This window comes from Zeus faber (assembly GCF_960531495.2).
Source record: "Zeus faber genome assembly, chromosome: 4".
Taxonomy (NCBI): domain Eukaryota; kingdom Metazoa; phylum Chordata; class Actinopteri; order Zeiformes; family Zeidae; genus Zeus; species Zeus faber.
This window is the reverse complement of record NC_137191.1, coordinates 37,280,723-37,303,869: the sequence shown is the minus strand read 5'-3', so window position 1 is coordinate 37,303,869 and position 23,147 is coordinate 37,280,723. Positions and strand designations below refer to the sequence as shown.

The window sequence follows — 23,147 nt, the reverse complement described above, 5'->3', positions numbered from 1 at the left end:
ACCACCCTGCCTTGGGAGACCCTACCAGGGCCTAATGCCCCGCCGACAACACAGCTCCCAGGGTCACAGGGACACACAAACCTCTCCACCGCAAATTCTCCAGGCCTCCAGCAATTGCCTTTGTCAGATGGTAAAAGCACCTGTGTGTAGAACGTCATATTAAAGAGTCCAACGGTGATACAGAAATGAGGATTGAAGAGTCGGACGATCCGCTGGGGACGTGTCCGGGCTCTGCTGCTCCGACAGAAAACATTTTTGGTCTGAAATGAAGGGATTTGTCTAGATGGTGCTGGTGGAGGCTCTTGGTAAAGTTAATCTTCCAACAAGTAGGAAGCAGGGTCACTGTGTTAAGTCAGATGCTCTGAGGCCGATCACATTGTTAAACAAGGACTAAGTGGTGAGCAGTTTCACAGCTGGCTGTTAGGATGCTGCGTCTCAAGGTGCCAATGGAACTTGGTAAATGGTCGATCTATTTCCAATAACGATCGTCTGATCCTAGAGACACTAGATTAGTGAAAGGATTTAGGGTAAGGGCTTGATTTTAGCCTCCGAAATGATTGGTTTTGGGGAGCGTTTCATAAAGCTCCTAGGGACTTTACATAACATGAACAGCTGTTGCGTGACCTTATGGTACCTCACCTAATTTTCAGGAAGGAATCTGGGAAGAACTTTTGGGATTTGGCGCCGTAACAGTTTCTGAGTGGAATAACACTTTTGCACCACTGTTGTAGAACTCGGTCCGGTGTCCAAAAATCATTTATTTTTAGCGGACAAATTTAAACCTTCTGGGTCACGTTTCAATAAGTCTGTTACAAACGCAGATATGTCTACCGAGGTTACAGCACCCCCTGCAGGGACTTCACTGCTTCAGCCAGCACTCAGTCCATGGTTCCCCCGGAGAGAGCGCGGGGATCGGTCCCCTGCTGCCGGTGTCGGTACCAGAGGCCGCTACCAGGGGCCGGTATCAGAAATAAACCCAGTGGTGAAATGAAAGTGAGGGGAATTGAGTTGCTGGTGCCGGATGCACCACTGACCCGTCTCATCCGCACCATTGAACAGGTGGAGCAGCTACGTTTTGTATGAACATTATAATGTTATTGCATTATCAAATTACATCATAATTACATAACTACATGATTATTACAAGTAGTCCTCACTTAATGACCTGTTTAACGAGCGTTCAGACTCACCACCAGCTCTCTGAGCAGTCAAGCATCGCATCACCCTTTATATACTATAACATTTTATACACTGTGTATATACTATTACATTACATTATTACATCATAAGTACATTACAGCATAGAACATTAATATATTATTACATTATATTACCTTACATTATTAAATTACATTATGACATTACATGACATCAATATTACATTATTTTATTATTACATTACATTATATCATTATTATATAATATATTAGATCATTATTACTTGGTTATCATTTATTGTTTTTTTTAATACATTTTAACGGGAAATAAAACAGTGATTACCAAAGCCAAGCATCCGGGAAGTGCCGTAAAGCACAAGGCACTTTTCCCACGGTTTCAAACCCTAACACAGAAGTTCCGTGAGGGAAAGAGAGCGCCTGCTGTTCTACAGATGACAAGTCAGTGTAGCACCACACCACACAATGAGCCCCAGGTTTGTGGGATGGGCGGCCGCCTGGGCCCACTGGGGGTGGGTTTTATGTGTGCAGGGTCTCCTCCCGCTCTCTGGGACTGGGTAAGCTCCTTGGGGCCGGGCGTGGCTGTTGCCAGGGGGTCTTCTGTGGCTGCAGGGGGGGGGTCCTCGGCGCTTCCCGGCGGTCGTGGGGTGTCTACGGCTGCAGGACTCGGGGGTTGCGGTGGGTGGGTAGGTACGATCTATTACCGACCTCATACGCCAGAACCGATTTGGTCCCGTGCACCCACCGGTGGACACACACACTGTCTGTCGGTCTGTCTGTCTTACAATGGCCTAAAAGGTTGTCCTTGACCCCCGGTGCCAAGAAGGAAGACACCTTGCTATCGGGTTGATGCATGAGCAAAGCCTTGCTGAAGCCAGGGTCAGGTCTTCAAACCTTTTGTACATGAACGTATGTTTCAGTAGCTCAGCAACTTGGTCACACAAGATCTTTGACTTAAACTCACGGAAGGCTGCAAACAGGCGTGGCTGGGCCTCGCCCCGGAGGGAGACAGGGCCAAGTACAGGTTTGTTTATGTAAGATTCGATCAAATTAGATCACTGTTGACAAACAATTGCCCAATGTAATACAGATGTTATGTAGAGTAGTCCAATAGTAGAAGAAGTCATCAGCTACTAAATTGAACTGAAAAACTTAAAATATGGAGTCAGTGATTTCAGGAGAGGTCCATCAATGTCTGTCAATAAAACTCAATGGATGCAATGATTCCTTAGACAGGCTTGGGCACTGGGGTGTTGGCTGTTACCCAGAGTACAGCGCAATCTTCAAGAGATATTTGGTAAATATACAGTGATTTATTGTGAACTCTAAATACTGTTTATAAAACGTAGATGACTGCAGAGAAGCTCAGCATCATGATGGTCTCTTCAGCAGCAGGAAGCGCCCAAACCACCTCCGATGCCTTCTGAAATCTGATGCTGTTGAAGCCTTTGTGTTGCATGTGCCATCAGCTGTTGAGGGTTGGGTCTTCATTCATCAAAGAAAAGCCTGTATCTACAGTATGCACATTTTTAAAAAGTAAATCATATAGAACATATAGTGCTTAGTTGAGTATGACTTGTTCACCCGAAACAATGACCATGTTTTCTCTGCCTAGGTGCAGAGAGTGGTTTTGTGTGGCCTGTGATGTACATTTTGGCAGCGAACGTCCACTACACAACAGGGCCAGCGTGGAGGAGAGAGTGGACAATATGTCTACCTCTCTAGCTTTCCTGTGATACTCTCATTTATTCTGTCTGCTGCCACATACAGAACGTTGTCATTTGAATTCACTCGCATTTTACCAACCGTGCAAGCCCGGTACTGCACCTGCACCGGTCCCTCACTTCACCTTGTCAGCTGGAAAACCAGTCATCTTGATGAGAACCAGTCTCTGTGTGGACTTGTGTTATTATTCTAATCATACAGTGTGAGTCATTGTGTATTAGAAATGTTGTTTTGTTGTGGTCCGGGTGTTATGACTTGCAGCAGTGGGTCACTGATGTGAAGGAGTCAGATGTTGAGCAGCATCTGCCAATGCTTCCACAACGTACAGGGTGGACATCCTCACCTCCCTCAGGAGCTGAAGGTGATCTCACCTGGATTTTCCAGACAAGCCTTTGCAAAGCTGCTGGAACACCACACCTGCGTGCAGGAAGAGTACCTACACTACTCACAAAAAGTTAGGGATATTCGGCTTTCGGGTGAAATTTTAGGATGAACCTAAAATGCACTATAACCTTTACAGGTGAACTTCATTTGACCTTCTCTAAACTTTTGAATGCACATGTCCAACTGTCCAAATGTTTCAGTACTTTTTGCACAACATGCTGTTCTCTAACAAGGAGCTGAACGGCAAAATTCACAACAGGTGTTTGATCCATGAATCCACCAATAAATTTCCTGCTTCAATTAGAATTGGTATTTTAACAGTCCTCTTCATCATGCCGTTCACATGTTGACATCATGAGACCAAGACGACACCTAACAACTGATCAACAGCACCTCGCCTGGCGAGGCTTCAAACAGGATGTTTTCAGAGGGAAGTGGCCACTGAGCTTAGAGTGTCACAGAGTGTCATCAGCAGGTTGCAACAGAGATACAGAGACTGGAAGAGTCACAGAAAGGCATAGAAGTGGACGTCCTTTGGCCACATCCCACACTGGTGACAGCTTCATTGTGAACAGTGCCCTGCGCAACCGCATGATGATGCCACTCAACTCAAGGCACATTTAAGGGAGGTGAGAGGCACCAAGTGTCACGTCAGACCATTCAAAACCGTTGACATCAGCGTGGTCTGCGTGTTAGACGACCTCCATATATTTTGACGATCACAAAATGTTTTTCTTACTATAGTTTGGAGTCTGGACAGGTCAGGGGGGAGGCCCTGCAGCTTCCTGGCAGCTCTGCTCTGATGTGACGCCTGTATACCTCAGATGGTAGCAGTGTCAGTGATTACAGGAAGCTTTATCGGTCATACTGGTCATACTGGGAGATGCACTTGAAGTTCTCTTTGGTCGTTCAGTTGCTACTATATGTGACAAGAGTAAAGGGTAATGGATGCTCTATAAATGTTTCCCTAGATCTAATGACGATGACAGTGTCAGGTTTTGTCTACACAATACAGATGGCGGTGAAGAATATAAGTTTATTTATTTATTTATATACCATTATCAGTTCCACAACAGGGAAACTCGCAATTTCTCTGCATATACCATCCTAGTATCTGAGGTATCTAGGAGCAGTGGGCTGCCGTGTAGAGGTGCCCGGGGAGCAGTTAGGGGGTCAAGTGTCTCTCGGTAATTCTACAGGCGGTCCAGTCTATGTGGGGGTTGTGGACCTGGAGCCAGGGATAACCCAGCACCAGGGGGTTTTTGGGTGAGTCGATGAGGTGAAAAGCCATTGACTCCCTGTGGTTTCCTGACAGCAGCAGATCAAGGGGCCATCTGATGCTCTATCGGGGTCAAACGCATTCCAGTCAGACCCTTGACCCCCATAGGTATGGAGAGGAGAATGTGCACCAAGCCCAACTGGCACGCCACTCCCTTGTCCAGGAAACTCTCGTCCGCGCCAGAATCTATGAGGGCTGAGAGTTGTATAGTCGGATCACCCCAGGAGAGGGAGGCAGATAGCAATGGACGGGGGGTGGAGTTAGAAATTGTTCGGCCTTATGTACTTCCACTGAGTTGTACGAACCTCCCGCACATAACAGGCATGTGGCCCAGAGATGTTCAGTCCGGCCACAGTACAGGCAGGATCTGGTCTGTAGGGGGCGGGCCCACTCCTCGGGAGACAAACACCCGAGTTGCGTGGGCTCCAGCTTGGACCCAGTCTAGGAAGCAGCACGGGAGAGGGCGGAGCTGGCGGGGCCTGGAAGCCACTCACGGCCACTGGGATGTTGCTAAGGTGGTCAACGATGTGCTGGCAGACAGGGTAAAAGAAAGAAGTTTTATTAAGAGTCACCGGCTAGACAAAGGGTGAGACCCAGTAGGGCAGGTTTGGGTCCACGGGTCCTGGAAGGCAGGACACCTGGATGGGAAGAGGTCAGACTGGGCAGGGAAGGCGTGGACGATGAAGGAGGGATCCAGGTTCAGGACAGGGGGAACAGGCAGCCAGGCGCAGCGAGGCAGGATGGGAATGGCTTGGACAGGAAAGGGAGAAAGGCAGGTTAGTACAGGAACTGTATGAACATATTCTCAGACTAGACGGAGCCACAAGAGTTACTAACTGAGGTGGGAAAACTGGGGAATAAATACTGCAAGTTCTAATGGTCGATGGACCTCAGGTATGTGTGGAGGTGGAGGAGGAAGGAGTGGCAGAGGTGACCAGGAAGGCGATGGGTGACTTGTCCATGAACGGAGACGAGCTGCCCCTGGTGGCACCAGGAGGCTGTGAGCCTGACATTAAGAAAGCTCCCTTCCTCGAGTCAGACCAACTAGCGCCGCATGGGCACTGATTTGGCCGATTCCACGTACCCCCACTGCCCGACTTAGGCCGGGGAGCCGTTGGGCTGACAAGAGGTACAACTTGAACGGAGTGAGGAACGCAGACTTTTCCTGAGACGAGGTAATCTGCCAGTAGCCCTCAGTTGTATCCAGTGTCGTGACGAACTGAGCGGTATCAATCAACAAGTTCCTCGACTGGGGTATCGGGTATACATCGAACTTTAACACCGCGTTTACCCTTCGTTAGTCTACGTAGAACCAGACCAACCAATCAGGTTTACCCACCAGCCCGATAGGTCAAGACCTGTCACTCATGGACTCCTCTATTCCATCCATGTCCAGCATGGCCTCTTATTCCGCCTGCACGATTGCAATTGTGTTTGGGCAGGCGATACGGCCGAGAGCGCACCCCTTGGGTCGTCTCCACATGGTGGTGTATGAGGGACGTGATGCCTGGCAGGGAGGAGAAAACATCAGAGAAGCAATGCTGAAGTGCAGCCACATCCACCTTCTGGGACGTAGAGAGATGGTCAATTAACAGGGCCGCGGTATGATCGGCCACTTTTTGAACCTCCAACCCCAACTCATCCCGCTCAATGATCAGTCCGACCAGAAGCCACGGACGCCTCCCCCCATTCTTGGTGGTAAATCGGTGCCGCTCCATGCCTGTCAGAATGTTCAACCTTATAATCAACCTTGCAAACCTGTGACCACAAAAGGCCCTTGCCATTTCGTGAGCAATTTAGAGCGTAACTTAGGGAGCAACACTAACACCTTTTCTCCCAGTGTGAATTGTCTGAGCTGAGGCCCACCCAGTCGTATAAAAGGCGCTGACATTCCTGAGCCCGGAGCAAATTCTCCCATGATAACGGTCGAATCAGCACGTGTAACCTTGCTCTCAGGTCCATAATATACTGTATTTCGTTCTTACTGGTGCTAGGACCCTCTGCCCAGTTTTCTTTAATTAGGTTTAGCACCCCCTCTGGGTTTTCTGACAAAATAGGAGCTCAAATGGAGAAAAGGGAAACTCCCACACTGCAAACAAGAGGGGGTCCTTCCACTTGTCCCAATTATGGCTATCATCATGAATGAACTTACGTACCATGTTCTTCAGCATCTTATTGAACTGCTCCACCAGACTGTTGGTCTGGGGTTGGTAAACACTGGTCTGAAGTGCATGCCCGCAGTGCCCGCACGTCTGCCTAGACCTCCAGCCAGCTCCCTGATTCTCTGCTGCAGCACCGCCCTGGGGGCTGATGGGGGACAGAGAGGGGACAGCACGGGAAGGGGAGTGAGCATCCTGCAGCACCACAGGACCCGGCTGGTAGACGTCCGCCCTCCCCTGGGCCGGCAGGAGGGGATCCGCACGGGAAAGAAAAGGGGCGTTATGCAGCACCCGAGGGCACAGCAGAGCCCCGGCCGTTCCCCTCCCGGATGGCAAGACGGGCTGGGGACCCAGCAAAAATACCGTGTGAGTCCTGGGCCCAGACGCGGGGCTGGTCCTCCTGGACAGTTGCGGGCCAGTTGTTGGGTGCCGGACGCTTGCAGGCGGTGCAGGATTGATCCGGTCCCCCCAGGAGGAGAGGGAAACCCCACGGCAGATGCCGGGAAATTTACCACCTGTGGCGAGTCCGCTCCGTCCTCCTGGGAGCTCACGCTGGCAGGGCATGCTCAAATTGGTAGCAGAGGAAGTCCTGCTGCTCGTCCTCCAAGTCTGTGAGGCGCTTCCTCAGCCAGTGGATCGCCGCCCTCACCCTCCAGAGACCTTGTTCAGAGGCCACTGGGGCAGTTCGGCCTGTCACACCCCACCCAAGTGGCTTTTTCAGGGACCTCCGACACAGAGACACAGATGATGGGGTTGAAAACACACTAGTTTATTGGAGAGAGTGTGCTAGGTAGAACAAGCCGGGAGCAGATGGACACGTGTCATGACAAGGGCTCCTCTGCTGTGGTTGTGTGGGGATGGGGGTTTTACCTGCTGCTCGTTGATTACTATAATGAGCAACAGCCATACAGCCCCCCTGATCCTGGGCCCAATTATCTAGACCCAGGACAGGTGTGGCTGGATAAGCCACACCAGCCTTTCTTCCTATATCTCCAAATGGGAACTTTTGAAATTTTGAATGAGAACCTTTCCCATATCCTTTAGTAAACAACTGAAACAACCCACCAAGCGTGAAGAGCTGAGACTGACCAGAGAGGTAAGTCTGTACTGTGATTACTGATGCTGATAAAGGAAACTGCTCACACTACAATGTCAATTAGATTATATTTACAGAAGGAAAGCAAAGGGGGCTTACATTAGATCTGAGCAGCAAAATGGAGTGAGGAATTCTTCTTACTTTTGTAGATTAGAGAAAACCAGACTAAATGATATGGGAACATTGATTATTAATGATAAAGAATGCTCTGACCCAAAGAGAATAGCCAGTGAAATGTATTCCTTTTATAGTCATTTATATTCTTTTATTTATCATCGATACAGCAGAAATCTTCATTGACAAAATCAAAGATTTCATTCCTGAAATTGATGGAGGTTTTAGAAATAACTGCTTGAATGTCATGATTATATTACATTTGGCAGATGCTTTTATCCAAAGCGACTTACAATTGTTCAATCACCGACGGACGCAGCCATCAGGAGCAATTAGGGGTTAAGTGTCTTGCTCAAGGACACTACAGCATGCTAGCAGGAGGAGCCTGGGATCCAACCAGCAACCTTTAGATCACTAGAGCACCAGCTCTACCGCCTGAGCTACCGTCCCCATATAAATGATGCTTTATTCCTATAAAGCTGCTGACATGGTAGAACATTTAATCTTCAAGGCATTGGAACTTTGTGGCTTTGGAGAACATTTTAGGAATGTATTCAAATGCTTATATTATGACACTAATGGCTGAATATCTACTTCCCCTTGTTTTACTGAATAACTGTGTGGTGTGGGGAGGGTCTGGTTTTAGCGGCCACATCTGACCTGTGTCTAGATAATTGGGGACCAGGATCAGAGTTGCTGCAAACCTGTTGCTCGTCTGTTGGTTTGACGAGCAACAGGATAAAACCCCCATCCCCACACACTCTCAGGAGAGAGGAGCCCTGTCATGACACGCTTGTTCTATCAAGCCCCCTCTTCACAATATACTTGTGTGTTTCTACACCCCGTCTTCTGTGTCTCTGTGACAGCGGTCCCTGAACACGCCACTTTGGTGGCACGTGGTTGGTGAAACTGCCACACATTGATCATCTGGTTCCGATGGCACCTATGATAATAATATATCCCACCTCTTTGGTGGTAGGAACCAAGATGCCCGTGGGGAGCCGGGTCCAGCCCGTCTGCTTCGATCCCAAAGAAGAGCTACTGTAGCACACATTCGTGAAAAGGTTAATGCGGCTATGTATGTACATATTATATAATAATAGTATATATATATTTTACACAATACAATGTTAGTGATATTAGTGGTGGTTCTAATGTTGTGGCTGATCGGTGCAGTCATAAGTCAGCTGGCAGACGACACAACTTTGTTTTTGAAAAGTGTTGAGCAGGTTCCAAGGGCTATTCCGATTATCAAATTACTTTGATTATCGATATTTTCCGATTATCGATTCATTTTCAGATTATCTATTTATTTTCCAATTATCGTTTATTTTCATAATTGTTTTGTTCTCTGGTTTTCGATTTATTTTCTGATTAATTTATTTCAGATTATTGATTTATTTTCCAATTATTGATTTATTTTCCAATTATTGTTTGATTTTCTGATTATTTATTTTGAGATTACTGACTACCATCCGGTGGCCCTCACCTCCACGGTCATGAAGTGCTTTGAGAGGCTGATCAAGGATTACTGCACCTCTCTCCACCGCACCGCTGACCCGCTGCTGTTTGCATATTGGCCGAACAGATTCACAGTAGACGCTGTCTCCCAGGTACTTCATACCACACTCAGGCATTTGGATGGCCAGAAGGGGGGCTATGTGAGATTGCTTTTCATTGACTACAGTTCAGCTTTCAATACCATAGTCCCCACCACCTGTGTGCCTGGATCCTGGACTTCCTCTCAGCTAGGCCCCAGGTGGTTAGGGTGGGGCTAGGGTGGGGAGGCACATGTCCAGCTCCCTCACCCTGAACACAGGATCCCCCCCAGGGCTGCGTCCTCAGCTCCCTGCTGTGCTCCCTGTACACACATGACACATGTGTGTACAGGTCCAGCTCCAACACCATCATCAAGTTTGCTGACGACACCGTTGTCATGGGCCTGATCACCGATGGCGATGAGAAGGTCTACCGCGAGGAGGTGGCTGACCTGTCACTCTGGTGCCAGGACAACAGCCTCCACCTGAATGTCAGCAAAACTAAGGAGCTGAATGTGGACTTAAGGCGTGGATCACAATCGAGGACGCACGCGCCCTTGGTGATTAATGGGACTTCTGTGGACAGGGTGAGCAGCTTCAAGTAGCTGTGAGTCCACATCACAGAGAACTTCACATGGACGTTACAAACAGACACTCTGGTGAGAAAGGCGAGGCAGCGTCTTTACCACCTCAGGCAGCTGAGGAAACTCAGGGTCTTGGTGAGGATCCTCAAGTCCTTCTACTGTGGAGCGGTGGAGAGCATCCTGACAGGCACCATCACTGCCTGCTTTGTACTGCTCAGGACAGGAGGGCCCTGCAGAGGGTGGTGCCTTCAGCCCAACGTACCACTGCCACCACCCTCCCCTCCCTGCAGGAGTTATACACCAGGAGGTGTAGTAGCAGAGCTGCAGCATCATGAAGGATCGTCACCACCACCACAACGCACTGTTCCAGCTGCTGTGGTGGAGCAGGAGCCTCCACAGCCACACAGGGGGCACACAGCGAAACAGAGACTGAGACGGAGTTTCTACATCAAGACATAAGAACTGTCAACGCTGACCTCACCAGGGGTCCTAACAAAAGGTACTGAGTCACTCACACTGCCTTATTGTACTGTATGTAGCATACTGTACTGCATACTGCCTTACTTTACTGTATGCAGCATACTGTACTGCATACTGTATCACTGTTCTGGGTTACTGCATACTGTACTGTTACTGTATTGCTGTAGTACTTTTGCATATTGTACTGTATATGTACACACACACACTACCTCACTTGACAACACATATCTGTACAAACTGTCTATTCCTCTTATTTCTATTTTGTATTCCTGTTCAGTATATTACTATAAGCTATATACTTATTTTATTCAATTTATAAACAATTACATTTTAGGAAGGGGGATGGTAGCTCAGGCGGTAGAGCTGGTGGTCTAGTGATGTTAAGGTTGCTGGTTGGATCCCAGGCTCCTCCTGCTAGCATGCTGTAGTGTCCTTGAGCAAGACACTTAACCCTCATTGCTCCTGATGGCTGCGTCCGTCAGTGTTTGACCAATTGTAAGTGGCTTTGGATAAAAGCGTCTGCTAAAATGACTAAATGTAAGGAATCAGTTACTTTACTTAGTTAGTTAATTACTTTGTTATTGTGTCTTAGTACTTATTACATTACTTATTACATAGTACATGTTTTTGTTTTTATGTTTGTTTTTCCATGTACATGTTGTTGTTTCTATGTCTATGTTTGTTTGTGTACATGTTGTTTGTTTCTATATTTATGTTTTTCTGTGTACATGTTGTTGTTTCTATGTTTATGTTTGTTTGTGTACATGTTGTTTGTTTCTATATTTATGTTTTTCTGTGTACATGTTGTTGTTTCTATGTTTATGTTTGTTTGTGTACATGTTGTTTGTTTCTATATTTTTGTTAGTGTAGTTAGTTAGTTAATTGCTTTGTTATTGTGTCTTTGTACTTATTGTGCATAATATCTGGGTGCGTTGCAAAGACATTTCACTACATATATGTATGATGGTATGTATATATGTATGTGATAAATAAACCTCTTGAATCAAAACATCCTCCGACCAGCAGGGTCCATAATACCATTCAAAGTCCATCATTTTAAACTGCAGTTCACACTCCACACCAGTCAGTGGCGGTAATGCACGTAAAGTTGTCGACCTCCCGCCATTAAAAGAAAGAAGAAGAAGACGAAGAAGAAGAAGAAACAATGGCCGAGCAACTCCAGCTTTTCACTGTTTCTGTTCAAGAGCGAATGGTTGCTGCGGTTGAAGAGGTTTTATTAGTCTGTGAAAAGGTAAAAGTAGGTAAAGAAGTGAGAGTTTTATTGAGCGAGAAACTGGCAGCAGCAGCAGACAAAGACATTGTCAGACATTTAGAAGAATCTGTGGTGGATTGTGAGAACAGACTGGGGCGCTCGAACCAGGAGCTCTGCAGGCTGAACAAACTACTGTATTTAATACTGACACCTGAAGTCAAGCTACACAGAGCAGGTCTGTATGAAGACCTACATCTATCTGTCGCTCTGTCTGTCTGTATGAAGAGACACTACTTTATGACATACATCTATCTGTCTGTCTGTCTGTATGAAGAGACACTACTTTATTACATACATCTATCTGTCTGTCTGTCTGTATGAAGAGACACTACTTTATTACATACATCTATCTGTCTGTCTGTCTGTATGAAGAGACACTACTTTATTACATACATCTATCTGTCTGTCTGTCTGTATGAAGAGACACTACTTTATGACATACATCTATCTGTCTGTCTGTCTGTATGAAGAGACACTACTTTATGACATACATCTATCTGTCTGTCTGTCTGTATGAAGAGACACTACTTTATGACATACATCTATCTGTCTGTCTGTCTGTCTGTATGAAGAGACACTACTTTATTACATACATCTATCTGTCTGTCTGTCTGTATGAAGAGACACTACTTTATTACATACATCTATCTGTCTGTCTGTCTGTATGAAGAGACACTACTTTATGACATACATCTATCTGTCTGTCTGTCTGTATGAAGAGACACTACTTTATTACATACATCTATCTGTCTGTCTGTCTGTCTGTCTGTATGAAGAGACACTACTTTATTACATACATCTATCTGTCTGTCTGTCTGTCTGTATGAAGAGACACTACTTTATGACATACATCCATCTATCTGTCTGTCTGTCTGTATGAAGAGACACTACTTTATGACATACATCTATCTGTCTGTCTGTCTGTCTGTATGAAGAGACACTACTTTATTACATACATCTATCTGTCTGTCTGTATGAAGAGACACTACTTTATTACATACATCTATCTGTCTGTCTGTCTGTATGAAGAGACACTACTTTATTACATACATCTATCTGTCTGTCTGTCTGTATGAAGAGACACTACTTTATTACATACATCTATCTGTCTGTCTGTCTGTATGAAGAGACACTACTTTATTACATACATCTATCTGTCTGTCTGTCTGTCTGTATGAAGAGACACTACTTTATTACATACATCTATCTGTCTGTCTGTCTGTCTGTATTAAGAGACACTACTTTATTACATACATCTATCTGTCTGTCTGTCTGTATGAAGAGACACTACTTTATGACATACATCTATCTGTCTGTCTGTCTGTCTGTATGAAGAGACACTACTTTATGACATACATCTATCTGTCTGTCTGTCTGTATGAAGAGACACTACTTTATGACATACATCTATCTGTCTGTCTGTCTGTATGAAGAGACACTACTTTATTACATACATCTATCTGTCTGTCTGTCTGTCTGTATGAAGAGACACTACTTTATGACATACATCTATCTGTCTGTCTGTCTGTCTGTCTGTATGAAGAGACACTACTTTATTACATACATCTATCTGTCTGTCTGTCTGTATGAAGAGACACTACTTTATGACATACATCTATCTGTCTGTCTGTCTGTATGAAGAGACACTACTTTATTACATACATCTATCTGTCTGTCTGTCTGTATGAAGAGACACTACTTTATTACATACATCTATCTGTCTGTCTGTCTGTATGAAGAGACACTACTTTATTACATACATCTATCTGTCTGTCTGTCTGTATGAAGAGACACTACTTTATTACATACATCTATCTGTCTGTCTGTCTGTATGAAGAGACACTACTTTATGACATACATCTATCTGTCTGTCTGTCTGTATGAAGAGACACTACTTTATTACATACATCTATCTGTCTGTCTGTATGAAGAGACACTACTTTATGACATACATCTATCTGTCTGTCTGTCTGTATGAAGAGACACTACTTTATGACATACATCTATCTGTCTGTCTGTCTGTCTGTATGAAGAGACACTACTTTATGACATACATCTATCTGTCTGTCTGTCTGTATGAAGAGACACTACTTTATTACATACATCTATCTGTCTGTCTGTCTGTATGAAGAGACACTACTTTATGACATACATCTATCTGTCTGTCTGTCTGTATGAAGAGACACTACTTTATTACATACATCTATCTGTCTGTCTGTCTGTCTGTATGAAGAGACACTCTACTTTATTACATACATCTATCTGTCTGTCTGTATGAAGAGACACTACTTTATTACATACATCTATCTGTCTGTCTGTCTGTCTGTCTGTATGAAGAGACACTACTTTATGACATACATCTATCTGTCTGTCTGTCTGTCTGTCTGTATGAAGAGACACTACTTTATTACATACATCTATCTGTCTGTCTGTCTGTATGAAGAGACACTACTTTATTACATACATCTATCTGTCTGTCTGTCTGTCTGTATGAAGAGACACTACTTTATGACATACAACTATCTGTCTGTCTGTCTGTCTGTATGAAGAGACACTACTTTATGACATACATCTATCTGTCTGTCTGTCTGTCTGTCTGTATGAAGAGACACTACTTTATGACATACATCTATCTGTCTGTCTGTCTGTCTGTATGAAGAGACACTACTTTATTACATACATCTATCTGTCTGTCTGTATGAAGAGACACTACTTTATTACATACATCTATCTGTCTGTCTGTCTGTATGAAGAGACACTACTTTATTACATACATCTATCTGTCTGTCTGTCTGTATAAAGAGACACTCTACTTTATTACATCTATCTATCTGTCTGTCTGTCTGTATGAAGAGACACTCTCCTTTATTACATACATCTGTCTGTCTGTCTGTCTGTCTGTATGAAGAGACACTACTTTATTACATACATCTATCTGTCTGTCTGTCTGTATGAAGAGACACTACTTTATTACATACATCTATCTATCTGTCTGTCTGTCTGTCTGTATAAAGAGACACTCTACTTTATTACATCTATCTATCTGTCTGTCTGTCTGTATGAAGAGACACTCTCCTTTATTACATACATCTATCTGTCTGTCTGTCTGTGTGAAGAGACACTCTACTTTATTACATACATCTGTCTGTCTGTCTGTATGAAGAGACTACTTTATTACATACATCTATCTGTCTGTCCGTCTGTATGAAGAGACACTACTTTATTACACACATCTATCTGTCTGTCTGTCCGTCTGTCTGTATGAAGAGACACTCTACTTTATTACATACAGTGGGGCAAAAAAGTATTTAGTCAGCCACCAATTGTGCAAGTTCTCCCACTAAAAAAGATGAGAAAGGCCTGTAATTTTCATCATAGGTTCACTTCGACTATGAGAGACAGAATGGGGGGAAAGAATCCAGGAAATCACATTGCAGGATTTTTAATGAATTCATTGGTAAATTCCTCGGTTAAATAAGTATTTGGTCACCTACAAACAAGCAAGATTTCTGGCTTTCACAGACCTGTAACTTTTTCTTTAAGAGGCTCCTCTGTCCTCCACTCGTTACCTGTATTAATGTCACCTGTTTGAACTCGTTATCAGTATAAAAGACACCTGTCCACAACCTCAAACAGTCACACTCCAAACTCCACTATGGCCAAGACCAAAGAGCTGTCAAAGGACACCAGAAACAAAATTGTAGACCTGCACCAGGCTGGGAAGACTGAATCTGCAGTAGGTAAGCAGCTTGTTGTGAAGAAATCAACTGTGGGAGCAATTATTAGAAAATGGAAGACATACAAGACCACTGATAATCTCCATCGATCTGGGGCTCCATGCAAGATCTCACCCCATGGGGTCAAAATTATCACAAGAACAGTGAGCAAACATCCCAGAACCACACGGGGGGACCTAGTGAATGACCTGCAGAGAGCTGGGACCAAAGTAACAAAGGCTACCATCAGTAACACACTACGCCGCCAGGGACTCAAATTCTGCAGTGCCAGACGTGTCCCCCTGCTTAAGCCAGTACATGTCCAGGCCCGTCTGAAGTTTGCTAGAGAGCATTTGGATGATCCAGAAGAGGATTGGGAGAATGTCATATGGTCAGAGGAAACCAAAATAGAACTTTTTGGTAAAAACTCAACTTGTCGTGTTTGGAGGAGAAAGAAAGCTGAGTTGCATCCAAAGAACACCATACCTACTGTGAAGCATGAGGGTGGAAACATCATGCTTTGGGGCTGTTTTTCTGCAAAGGGACCAGGACGACTGATCCGTGTAAAGGAAAGAATGAATGGGGCCATGTATCGTGAGATTTTGAGTGAAAACCTCCTTCCATCAGCAAGGGCATTGAAGATGAAACGTGGCTGGGTCTTTCAGCATGACAATGATCCCAAACACACCGCCCGGGCAACGAAGGAGTGGCTTCGTAAGAAGCATTTCAAGGTCCTGGAGTGGCCTAGCCAGTCTCCAGATCTCAACCCCATAGAAAATCTTTGGAGTGAGTTGAGAGTCTGTGTTGCCCAGCGACAGCCCCAAAACATCACTGCTCTAGAGGAGATCTGCATGGAGGAATGGACCAAACTACCAGCAACAGTGTGTGAAAACCTTGTGAAGACTTACAGAAAACGTTTGACCTCTGTCATTGCAAACAAAGGGTATATAACAAAGTATTGAGATGAACTTTTGTTATTGACCAAATACTTATTTTCCACCATAATTTGCAAATAAATTCTTTAAAAATCAGACAATGTGATCTTCTGGATTTTTTTTTCTCATTTTGTCTCTTATAGTTGAGGTGAACCTATGATGAAAATAACAGGCCTCTCTCATCTTTTTAAGTGGGAGAACTTTTACAATTGGTGGCTGACTAAATACTTTTTTGCCCCACTGTACATCTATCTGTCTGTCTGTCACTAACAACATTTGACAACATTACACAATACAAGTTGACGTGACCATTAAAGAGCCCTCTCACCTCAGCTTGGACACACTATCCTAGTTTTCTGCACTGACTGTGTCTGTATTTCAGTGTTGCCTCCAGAGCTCCAGCAGCTGTCTGTCTGTAAAGAGGAGCAGCAGGAGAGGAGCCCCAGTCTGGTCAAGGTGGAGCCAGAGCCTCCACACATTAAAGAGGAAGAGGAGGACCTCTGGACCAAGTTCCCATTCCTTCCTGTCTGTGTGAAGAGTGAAAGTGATGGAGAACGTGCTCAGGACTGTGGAATATCAGAAGCAGCTGGGAGCTTAGATCCAGCTTCTGTTTCACAACCAACTTGTGATGAGAAGCTCCTCTCTTCAGACTCTTCTCAAACTGAAGATAGTGATGAAGATTGGATGGAGACCCGAGAACATCAGTCAGGTAACGTTTTATTGTTTCCTGTTGCCATTGTTAGACTATCGAGTGTTGATTTGTAAAGAAAACACTTGTTTCTTAATAAGTAACTTTTATCTGAATAATAATAATTATCAAAAATAGCTTCAAGGCAGCACATACGGGTCCAGGTTAGTCATGTTGCTTATGAATTACAATGATTTCATAATACAACTAATAGCACAATTATTTGTAATTCAACAAAACATCTTTTGAAATAAAAATAATATCTGGTGGAAAACAACACAAATTACAGTTATCCAAGTTCCATTGAATGCAGCATTACTTCTGAGTTTTCTGAGTTCCGTGACATTACATCACTTCCTTTTTAGGAGCGCTTCAACCCGAGAGCCATGTGTCCGCCCCACGTCCTCATCTTCCACAGAGAACGAGTCCACTACTCAGTCCATCGCAGATGGCGGCGCTGTCTTGGACCCCCACCCAAAACATGTGGTATCTTCCATGTTACATGAGTAAGGACCCCTGCCAAAAGTATTGTTCTTTAAGAAGATGAGAATGTTGACATACTCTGGAGAGAGGGCTGCTTTGACCTGTCACAATTTTGATGAAATCCAAAGCAAAATAAATATGACAAGAAGGTGTAAATAATTTATAAAGTTTGTGGTGTTGACGTCTCGTCGACATATTTTACACAATTAATATTTAGCGTCTGCTTTGGGTCAGAACTTAAATATCAAAAAAATACAACTATGAACGTTTGTGTCCTTGTTGTCAAGGATACATCATCTTTCGGCTTCGGATCCGAGTTTCGGACGCTGCGCTCTGTCTCCGCTTTGTGTGTACTGTGTTTACAAGCGCAATCTTTGGGCGAGGCTTATTTCTATTTCGACAAATGTGATTGGTTAGAGGTGAAAGGTCATCTTTTGATCGTCCAAACTGATTGGCAAATAAATAAATAACAAACAATATAAGGTTTTTCGACGTAGAGTTAAAAGTTCAACTAACCTGTCAACATCACAAACAAATGTGCAAATTGATTCAACTGAGAAAGAACCAGATGAACCTGAACCAAAAACACAAAGAAATATCGTGGGGGAGGGGTATGGCGCGGTGAGCCATTTTAGTATTTTTGATTTAAAAAAAAAAAAGTATCCATCCGAGAGAACGACGCGTTCATTTGAACTCTGGCAACCGTCGGCTCCCACCATAATTACATTTCAGACTACATTACATTTAGCAGACGCTTTTATCCAAAGGATTTACAATTATTCAAACACCAACGGATGCAGCCATCGGGGGCAATTAGGGGTTAAGTGTCTCGCTCAAGGACACTACAGCATGCTAGCAGGAGGAGCCTGGGATCCAACCAGAAACCTTTAGATTACTAGACAACCAGTTCTACCTCCTGAGCTACCATCCTAAGACCTTTTTTCACACTCGTACATGTGTTTGCGTCCCTGTGCAGTTAACGAAAACTAAACTAAAAACAAAAACTAGATGTGAAAAAACATGGTCCATGAAAGAAATACCTTGAGATCTGGTGTGGCGTGGATATCTCCGCCGTTTCTTGCCGTAGAGAGGAGTGTCAATCCATTTGAATGGGAACATTTTTAGCTTAAACATAGGTTGGTTACAGATTGATTAAATTGATAACTCATGTAGATACCGTAATACCAAGAATTGTTCCAGAGAGGCCATTTCTTTGGGCGTGTTATCAGTTCGTGGCAGGAGATGCCGGGGAAACTTTCACCTTTGTGCGACTTTGGTGGGAGACAATAGAAAAGTGACAGTGAGGTTATCAACACACAGATTGGTGTCCTGCTGTGTCCGCTGGGTCTCAGTGTCTGTCGTTATCTTTCATGTGCGTATTTGAATGTTCATCAGGATGAGAAAGGGGTTTCGTTTTCATAGAGTTTGGGATCAGTTAAGTGGTTTCACATCTGTCTGTTAATTCCTGGTCCGACTTAGTGACTCCGTTGTTCTTATCAGTTCTTATCTTTGTAGACAGACAGTATTAATATTGAAGTATTAATATTGAACATGGCTCAGACCCCATCTGGAGGAGAGCTACTTTTAAATGGAAAGATGCAAGTTAGAATTACGTGGAAGTGTGATCAGGCAAAATGTGACCAGAGGAGTTAGTGTTATCCCAACTCTTGTCTGTCTTGGTTTGTTTCTTTCCCTCTTGAGATTCAAATTCTATAACAATCTGATGAAAAATAAACTACAAAGAATCATTCAGTTACTGCTTTTCAACACTTCTTTCATGTCACATTTTCATTATTAAGCTGATTTATAACTGCATAGTATCTTAATAACTAAAACTGTAAGGCGATAATGGCAACCATATTTTCAGTTTCAGCAACCAAAAGCTGATGCCTGGTTGCCAGCTCTTAAAAGTGAGTGTTGAGCCCTGCATGCCCTCTGACTTTTTCTTTTTCTTTATTTCTTACTTTTTCTTTCTTTCTTTCTTTCATTCTTTCTTTCTTTCTTTCTCTTGCAGTCGTGAACTCCCAGTTGGATGAGACAGATTTTCCATCAAGTCAACTCAAAATTCATGAACGTATCCACACAGTAAACAAAGGATTGTACCACTGTCAGCAGTGTGGGAAAGGATTCAGTCAATCAGGTTATCTCAAGGTACATCAGCTTATTCACACAGGAGAACGGCCGTACAAATGTCAACAATGTGGGAAAGGATTCGGTCTTTCAGCACGTCTCGAAAGACATCAGCGTATTCACACAGGAGAACAGCCGTTCAAATGTCACCTGTGTGGGAAAGGATTCAGTCAATTGCAAAATCTTGGAAGACATCAGCGTATTCACACAGGAGAACAGCCGTACAAATGTCAGCAGTGTGGGAAAGGATTCAAACAATCGCAAAATCTCGAAAGACATCAACATGTTCACACAGGAGAACGACCATACAAATGTCAACAGTGTGGGAAGGGATTCAATCAGTCACAATCTCTTAAGGAACATCAGCGTATCCACACAGGAGAACGTCCGTACAAATGTCAACAATGTGGGAAAGGATTCAATAGATCAGGATGTCTTAAGAGACATCAGCATACTCACACGGGAGAACGGCCGTACAAATGTCAACAGTGTGGGAAAGGATTCAGTCAATCACAATCTCTCAAGGAACATCAGCGTATCCACACAGGAGAACAGCCGTACAAATGTCAACAGTGTGGGAAAGGATTCAATAGATCAGGATTTCTTAAAAAACATCAGCGTACCCACACAGGAGAACAGCCGTAACAATGTCAACAATAAAACAAAAATCAGGATTATAGAAACTCTAACTAGCACATTTACATTGATCTTACAACTGGAAATCACTGTCTAACAGCCACGAGCAGGGAGCCTAGACATAGACCGTTACTTGATCAATGCATTAGTGGAGATCTTTCTATAAATGATCCAACTCTCATCACAATGCAAACTAATTTGGGGAGGATACTAATAATATTGTTTAAATGCATACATTTTCATTCAGCCAGGTTGCCATTTGGCGGCCGACCAGAAAACCGCGACCACTACCAACATCACAGTGTCCTGTGGTGCTTAATAAAATTTGATTAAAGATGCCTTATGCCTTTTATTAGGATGTGTGTTGATATAATGTTGTTATAGTTAGTAATTCCAAATCTTAATCGTTAATTGCTCAAGAATGTTATGTTATTGAGAGTGGTTGTGGAAGATGACTGATGCCTTGACCATGTGTTTGGTTTTAATTGTATTTGTTTGTATGTAAACATTGTCACAAGAGTTTATGTTGTGAAATCATTAATTGTTTTGAACATAGTGTTGTGTGGAGATATGTGATTTTTTGCGTATAAAGTTAAATTACCTTCACTAGTCAGGGAATTATCAACAGCCAATCAGAATGGAGATGAACCCAAAACTCTGCCACTTCTGCCATTTTGAGGCCAGAAGCCATCCCAAACTCGCCGCCTCAGAAGAGTGTTTAAAAGAAGCTGTTGACCACTGAGTCTTCACGGTCGTCACCATTCAACCCTGAAGTTGTTGCCATTCAAAAGTAGATTAGCAGTAACTGGGAACAGAAAGTATTCTGGATGTCTTAAAACGTATCAGGTGGGGGACGGTAGCTCAGGAGGTAGAGCTGGTTGTCTAGTAATCCAAAGGTTGCTGGTTTGATCCCAGGCTCCTCCTGCTAGCGTGCTGTAGTGTCCTTGAGCAAGACACTTAACCCCTAATTGCTTCTGATGGCTGCGTCCGTCGGTGTTTGAATAATTGTAAGTAGCTTTGGATAAAAGCGTCTGATCAATGTAATGTATGCACCTGGCTTCAGCAACCCAAAGTACTGGTGTGTGCAAACATCATATTGTGTTATCTCTACAAAAACTGGAGCTGAAGGTAGTGTGATGCGGCCTGCACCAGCTTACTATTTCTGTTTTGTATTTTTAGCATTTTGACATTTAAATAGTATTTCTTAATTTTATTTTATTACTATTTGTGTTCTCCTTTTTTTCAGACTGTTGAGCTTTTTATGTTTTAATGCTTATGGTCTGTGCTGAAGTGACCAAACCTCAGCAGAGAAATTCCTGGTAAATGTACATTGAGAAATAAACGGATTGTGAATCTGACTGATATGTCAGCCTCTGCAAGCCCTCCCCTCTTACATTAACTGCTGTTTATTAAATAAAGCTGTAGTTTTCTATTCACCATTTTGCTGCTTATGTGATTTGCCGGGATTTTAAAGAACCTGTTGTTAGGGAGAACAACCAGTTAAGGCCTTGTTGGATGCATGTAATGGAGCCCTCTGGCCACATTACTTGTAGCCTTTTAAAGATTTTAAAGATGCTGATCTATATGTACAGAACCGTGATCAAGCACTGATCTTATAAGTGCTATACATGTTCTGAATGCATCTCTATTGGCGCCACCATCACTTTCTTATATTTTAACATGTTTTCTATATGTGGAGAGGGACCCAGGCGCAGACCAAAGATGGAGGATGTCCCCCATGGATGTCCATGGTGGACTGGAAACACATGACTTCAACAGCAGAAGTGGGCATGAACGTCTGCATTGAGCGTGTACGTCGTACGCTCGTGGAAGAAGAAAACGACGACTTTACGGAGCTAAGATAGTTTTTGAAAAAGTTAGTTTGCTTTTCTAACGTTTTATTCAACGTCGTCTATCAAACAGATATTTGGAAGAACCCAGCGAGCGGAGGAACTCTCTTTTCCAACGGGTCCGAGCACAACTAAACGACAACTAACCATGTGTAGTGAAAGGCCTGTCCAGGAAAGCAGCCCATAATGTAGGATATGTGTGTTAAGTCACTTTCAAATAACATTCTAGAAAGACCCCAATAATAATAATAATTATAGTAATAATAATAATAATAATAAAACTGAAGGGTTTTCCAGAAACTCCTTTGAGAAATCCTATGATGAACCTTCACACACAGTGGATAGTGACCAGCAGCTTTATGCTCATGCTAAAGCTAGCTTGGTTATAATAACGTTAATAACTGTTACTTCTTCTTTTAAGGGGATTCAGACCGCCATATTCTTGGAATGCAAATAAATATCACTCACTACAGCTCGACTATTTATTTATTTATTTATTTTTTAACCTGTGCTGTCAGGGTGCTGGACATACAACACAGAGTATTTGTTCCATCGTATTCAGGACAGGGTTATTTGCAAGTGGAGTTGAATTTGTCAACCTGCAATGAAACTCTTTATTCATTCTTTAATCATCAACAACTGCTGCAATAACTCTGTCCTGTGACGACCTGAGCACAGCTTTTATTATACACAACCACCACCAACCCCCTCTTTGGAGAACTATTTACCAATGTTTGGGTTAATAAACAACTGATAACTACTCCAAAAGAGAGAATCACCACGGTGAGACAAATAAACATAGAAACAAACAACATTTACACAAAAACAAGAACACTGGACGACAACATGTATATCGAAAAACAGTGAATTACGTCCAGGAAAACTGGAACTACAACTGGTCA

The 23,147-nt window shown here is 43.6% G+C and overlaps 1 long non-coding RNA gene across 2 annotated transcripts; it reads left to right on the top strand.

Annotated features, from left to right (window-relative positions):
- The first annotated feature begins 11,711 nt into the window (after positions 1-11,711).
- LOC307229164 lies at positions 11,712-22,477 on the top strand. Of its 2 annotated transcripts, none has more exons than XR_013844116.1 (4): positions 11,712-11,982; positions 16,841-17,167; positions 17,512-17,652; positions 22,095-22,477. It is a non-coding gene; the product is annotated as an uncharacterized lncRNA (long non-coding RNA). The 2 variants fall into 2 exon arrangements; XR_013844117.1 differs by lacking the exon at positions 22,095-22,477 and adding an exon at positions 19,644-19,724.
- Positions 22,478-23,147: the final 670 nt, after the last annotated feature.